This window comes from Montipora foliosa, chromosome 10 (genome assembly GCF_036669935.1).
Source record: "Montipora foliosa isolate CH-2021 chromosome 10, ASM3666993v2, whole genome shotgun sequence".
NCBI classification, from domain to species: domain Eukaryota; kingdom Metazoa; phylum Cnidaria; class Anthozoa; order Scleractinia; family Acroporidae; genus Montipora; species Montipora foliosa.
The window spans coordinates 34,605,543-34,611,650 of record NC_090878.1 but is presented as its reverse complement, the minus strand read 5'-3'; the positions used below and the strand labels follow the sequence as shown (position 1 = coordinate 34,611,650).

General features: G+C 37.4%; 1 long non-coding RNA gene across 1 annotated transcript; it reads left to right on the top strand.

Annotated features, from left to right (window-relative positions):
• The first annotated feature begins 1,335 nt into the window (after positions 1 to 1,335).
• Positions 1,336 to 2,704, top strand: LOC137973552 (uncharacterized). Its single transcript, XR_011117276.1, has 2 exons — positions 1,336 to 1,561; positions 2,123 to 2,704. It is a non-coding gene; the product is annotated as an uncharacterized lncRNA (long non-coding RNA).
• The last annotated feature ends 3,404 nt before the right edge of the window (positions 2,705 to 6,108 follow it).

Below are 6,108 nucleotides of genomic sequence, written 5' to 3'. Positions count from 1 at the left end.
AATGCTCCTACTTGTAATAGTCTTCATAATGAATATACAGTACTTACAACAATAAAATTAGAGAGATATTTGAGTTACTGTATATTGTGTTTTGTGGTAACACATACCATAGTAGTTGTTGTGGTTGTTGTTTTTGAAAAGGAATCAGATAGAGTCATTGTGGATCCAGACAGAGCCATTGTGGGTCTATCATTGGGTAGTGAAACTGGATCAGTTGTGCACAATAAAATGTTAAGAGTATGAAGCAGAATGCCTTTTGTCTTGCTGGATGTATGATTACATTCCTCTCTCAGTATCTTTACACACAGTGCAAAATTTAGACTGGATTTTTGCTGGTGCAATGCATGCAAAAGTGAAATCAGTATTTTCCAAACACATGCAGGTGAATGGTTTCATTATCATGATTCTCATGTCTCCCCACCCTCATCCCAGCAAGGCTCTACAAAGTGATCGACAAAGCTGGTGAAAACAAATACAGTTACCAGCCAGCTGCAGGAAAAATACTGGAAAAATATTTTCAATGATGGACCACTACCAAACTCCAAGTAAAAGGGAAACATCAAGTAGCATTGGAGTCAAATTTATACTTAGTTTCAAAACTTTTTTGGGATCCTCTCTTAAAATTAAGACTTATTTTCTTTATTTTATTGCCTCGCTCTTGTAAAAGTAACTAGTGTTGTAAAATATGAGAATGGAGGGCAGGGAAGTGACTTATCCAAGTTGCCAAATGAGTGGGATGCAGGCATGAAAAGAACTTAAGCTTATTTCTCAATTTCAAATGATTCCAGTGAAACAAACAGACGATTTCCTCATTGTACAGGAGCAACATAAGTCATCTTCGCAGAAGGAATTATCATTCTGCCCTCGCAAAGATGTTTACCCGGCGTTTTCCTTTTCAGTGCACAGTTTTTCCCCCAGAGGTTTACCAACGCAGAGACCATCGCGACTAATAACATTACGAACTTCGTCCTTTTGCTCTAGCGCTCGAATGCAAGGTAAAATTCTCCTGGTTTGAACTATAGTTTTTTGGTTTGAAAAGACACACGGAAGATTAGTCTTTCAGGAAGCTCTCTTCAAAATTTAAACCTTATCAAAGTAGTGTTGTCCTTATCATCGCAAAATGAAAACAAACACAGAGAATTTAAATTGCCGCCATTTTGCCGCGCTGTTGTTTCTATTGCAAATTTAATTGGTACCAGTCCCTCGCGCGTGGAAACGATTCGCGCGTGGCTCAAGCCTGCGCACTCATTTTGCCGCAAAAATGTCTGCGCATGAGTCGCGCGATATGACACGTGACGCGTTTCCGGGACTATCATTGGCTCACGTGAAAAAAGCACCCCCGAGAAGAACAGAAAAATGGCTGCCGTTTGAGAATCGGTAGCTTGTTGGTTTCCGTTCTATTTAGAGCGATCAAGGCTAGTTTTAACGCCAGTTTCAAGTGGAATGTATTCTTAGAGAACGTCTATGTTGTGTAAGTCGTTTGAAAGTCCAATCCAACCGGCATCCTCGGAAAATTTGCTCCTGGAAAATTTTATTTCGTGGGAAAAGAGCTGCGAAACAGGTGAGTTTTCTGCGCAATTTTTAATGTGGAAAGTTTGTTGCCACCGGGTACAAAAAGTTACTGTAATGTGCAGAAAGGAGGATTCCTAAAGTTTCCGTTCATGTGTGAATTGGCTTGTACCAGGTGGCAAGGAAATGGCAATATTGTTCAACGTGAAGGTTATTTTTTTCTGCGTTACACCTTACGATCGGCACCTCTACACGAATGATCAATGATTCGATCAGATATGAATTTGATTTTGAAAGTGATTGTCTCATTGGGAACGTAACCCTAGTATCAAATATTTTAAATAGCTGCTTTTAAGGTCATTTATATTCCCTTTTCTGGTGAAGGTCTAAGTTATTATACTTTTTAGCAGTCACAACTCAACGATCCTTGCGTTCAAGTAGTTACCAAGTTATGGATTTGCAATCAATTTGAGTTTAAAATCAAAATCCATGTTAGTTAAAATAATGTTTGGAAGAACAAAAGTGTAGGTACAGATGTATATAGGTATCTATAGATTGAGGTTTTTTTTACTATTGTTTTCTGGAAGCATTAATGATGTAATTTTGGTTTTAGGGGACTGTCATGTGTTGTTGGATCAAGGAAATTCTGTTTTGAGTCAAGTATGGTTGACAGTGGATAGTTGTTCCTGAAAAGGCTGAAAGGAAGCTTTATTGCCTTGGACTTTTTTTGCTTACACCCCACATGTTTGTTCTTTTCTTACATGGCAACATTTATTAATATTTTATGTGATTTGGAGCTGCAGCTAGAAACAGTGTCCCATGCATAAGGTCTCATTAGGGTTGATGGCAGTAAAATAATTTTGGTGAAAAGTATGTTTAGAGTTTTTATCATAACTTCTCATCTTGGTCCTGCTGGACTTTAAACATGCTCTACCATTTTGCACAAGGAACTTGTCAATCAACCGTTACCTTTTGGTGTATTTGCAATATGATATTTTGGATGGCAATTGAATTATTTTTCTTATCCCTTATGTGTAGATATCCTATGTCTGTCACAGTTAGTTTTAAGCTTTTGTTTCCTGTAGTGTATCTTTATTATAGTTAGCACATGACCCCACAAGCATGTGTTATTGCTTTAATATTGATTGTGTTTGAATAAAGGATATTGTTGTCTTGTCTTGTAGATAATGCAAAACAGCCTCAGTTGTATTTGCATTATTTCTGAATGTTACTTTTAAAGGGCAAACCATTAAAAAGTGTACAAAGTTTGCAGGAGTTCAGGAAAAATATTCAAAATATTCATTGATTTGAAGTTCCTGAAGCAGGTAAATCTTGAAGAGTTTACGCAACCATATTTGGAATATACGGCATTTCTTTTTGGGAATGTTCAAGTCCACATAATTCATTTTCTTTATGTTGAGAAGTACTGTAAGACCGTTGACTCCATGGGGTTCCCCATTGATGGGTAAAATCGTCTGGTGTTAGACAGAGCAAAATACTCTGGCTTTAGACAGAGTAAAATACCAAGTATGGCCGGTTTAGGGGTGAAAGGGTTAAAGTGCAATCATTACTTTGACTTTCTTTCTTCAATTGAACCAATACAAAGTGACTAATCATCACCTCCACCATTGCTATACAATGGCTTTGGCTGTTATAACAAAGTATCAAAGTTGAAGCTGGTGGCTCAAGGAGTAAACTTTGCAAAAAAGTTAGGTTAAAAATACCTTTATGGTATTTGAGTATTTTTGTAGAACAAATTTGCATAATATCGTTAAAGTCATTAAATCAATGAGAATCCAAACATGAGGATGCAGTTTGCTCAGGAGGGGTCTTTTTTTTTTTTTTAAACAACCCTTAAAGGTAACAGAATCTTGTTTCCTGGATGTAGGCTAAAGAAATCTGACCCCTTAGGGGAACCAGTTCCAAATTGACAAATGACTGGCATTTATAATTCATAAGTAAAAGCTACTTGCTCGCTTACCAAATTTTTCTACAGTTCCATTCATTTTTCAGATTGATAGCCTTAAATGTACTGCGGCAACTCTGCCAGCTGTTTGGTCTCAGTATCATGAGCAGTACCCCCTTGGGGTAGTTTGTACACTTCACCACCATTGTTTACCCTATCCAGGGACTAAAGCAAGGATGGAAATTGATTACAGCTTCAATAAATTGGACCACTTTTTTTTACTTCTTACCCTTACTGCATTAAACTTTAATTTATTCATCCTTTGAAATGGTAGGAATGCTTACTATTATTTACAGCAATTGCTAAAAATTCATTGCATCCAATGTTGAAATATTTTTTCATATGAGTTTTAAGTATTTATGAGTCATGAGTCAATGAGTTAGTGCAGTTACCCTAACCCATAAAATGAAAGCTAAAATTTCAGAGAGTGCTTAGGCCTAATCACTGAAAGGAGGGCTTAGGCTTGATCAATAAATTATTGCTATATTGACTGTGAGTCTCATTGACTCATGACTCATTGACTAATTGACTCATAAATCATGGGACCTCTTTACATATGGAAAGGTAACAGGAGTTATTTCTGTAAAGTCTTATCCAGAAAACTGCAACATGGGATTATGTCCCTTTCAAATGTAGTTTTGTATGCATTTGCTCAATGTCTTTGAACGATTATTACGGAAATATGAAGTTATGGTTTTTCTAAAAGTTAAATCTAATGCAAGGGGATTAAAAGTCCACAAAGAGAGGTTAGATAATTTGTTGTACTGGAAGTACTTAGTAGGCCAGCGTGAAATTTGTGAAAAGTTTTGGAGGGTGGCACTGAATCACCTTCAACAACTTTTCTAAAGTTTGAAAATACCTAATTTTATATCCTCCTGCTGTTTTATTGCTGGAAGATAAAATCAATTCCTGATTAAGTATTTTTGTTGTCACATAGCCTGCGTAGCTGGCGGGATGCGTGAGCGGGCGAGCGGCGGCGGAGCACGGCTGAGCCACTCGCTTTCACGGCTTCGCAACCAAATCAGAAGCACTCGCGCACGAAAATCCCGCCAGCTACGCAGGCTAGTTGTCACATTAACCCACTACAATGTGGTGAAAGCGTATTATTAGCCGTGTAGTAATTTTTTTGTTACAGTAAAATTCTCCCTGCTAGTAAGCTGGACTTCTGAATCAAATATTGTTGTTTTGGCTATTCAGAGTTAACCTAATATATGTTTATTTCTATAATTTGGAGGAAACCAAACAATTGGCATTTTGCTTGGAACAACTATAACAAAATATAATTGCAACTAAAAGGTTTCCTTCTAGTGTACCCAGTATGAGGTGCTATGACATGGTTATTATTACTGCTAAATTCACTTTAAAATTTATTTTTGAACGATTGAAATACATTTCTTAATTTTCCCCTCGGTCTTAATAAATTTTCCGCTATGGACCACTTGAATGGCAATTTTAACAACTTAATTTTGAAAAAAAAAGCGAAAATCTTAACATTTTCTGTTAGATGCGGGACCCCGCGGAAACAGTGTGTAACTATTTAGTTGGAAGAGAAACCATTTGGAAATTTAGTGGTATATTTTTTGTTCCACTTTTAAAAGATAAACGCATGAATTGAAATCAAGATGGTAATCCATTAGCTGGTAAGCTCCACAAACGAATTTCCACTCGAACACTAGCAACGGAGACTCGCGTTGACCTTGAAATTTTTAAAGAAATTTCCCTCGTAGCCCTGTTGTCTTAAAAGAGAATCTCGCTGGCATAGAAACGCACTATGCAGTCAACATTCGTCCGTTTTACTGGCCTGAAAAAGGGTCTTTTTTTGTCGACGGAGATCAAATAAAATTGATCTAACAAACATCGAATGGCAGCCATGTTTGATTTGAGGTACTGAAGTCACATGACAAGGCCTCGACCAATCAGACATTTTTCGCCAGTGAAACCGGGTTGGTGTTAGCGTGTGTCACCTTGCCTTTATTGCTGCCAAGGGAAAAATGCCTTAATTTCGATAGATAAGTCATCATAACGAGTTGTAGCCTCATGTACTCATCCGTCGAAAATCATAAAAATAATATTTTAGTGTGAAGGTTTCCGTGCATAGAAATATAGGAGTGGGTTTTTTAGATAATTTTATGACGCTGGGGATGTCGTAAACAGTAGCGTTAATCCTCAACGAGCATTTTCGCAAGCGCTACACGTTGTAACCGCTTCCGGAATTCAGGACACGAGGAAAGAAAAATTCTAAAAAAGATAACTTCTTACATTGTGATTTTTGTCATTTTATTATATTTTGTAGAATGTAAGAAGAGTAAGTGATTCATGGGTCACCAATGATCTAAACAAGTAAGATCGATGTGATGTTGCGAGGCTCTCGGAGAATTTCGTTTGTCACGTTTTTGCGTGACCTGTCGGGGAAGGACTGGACAGGATCGATCGATAAAGGTTTTTGTAAAAAAAAACTCTCTCAAGCATAGCAGCGAAGTTTCAAGCAGGCGTTACCTTTATTAGGTTAGTGTTTTGTATCATACCTCTGGATTGCCGTGATGCTCATCTTCTGGAGTTTGGTTTTGTTGTGAAATATAACCTCTGGTTGTTTCCCCGTAGGTCTGCACTATTCAAGTGAACGAGGAAGACAA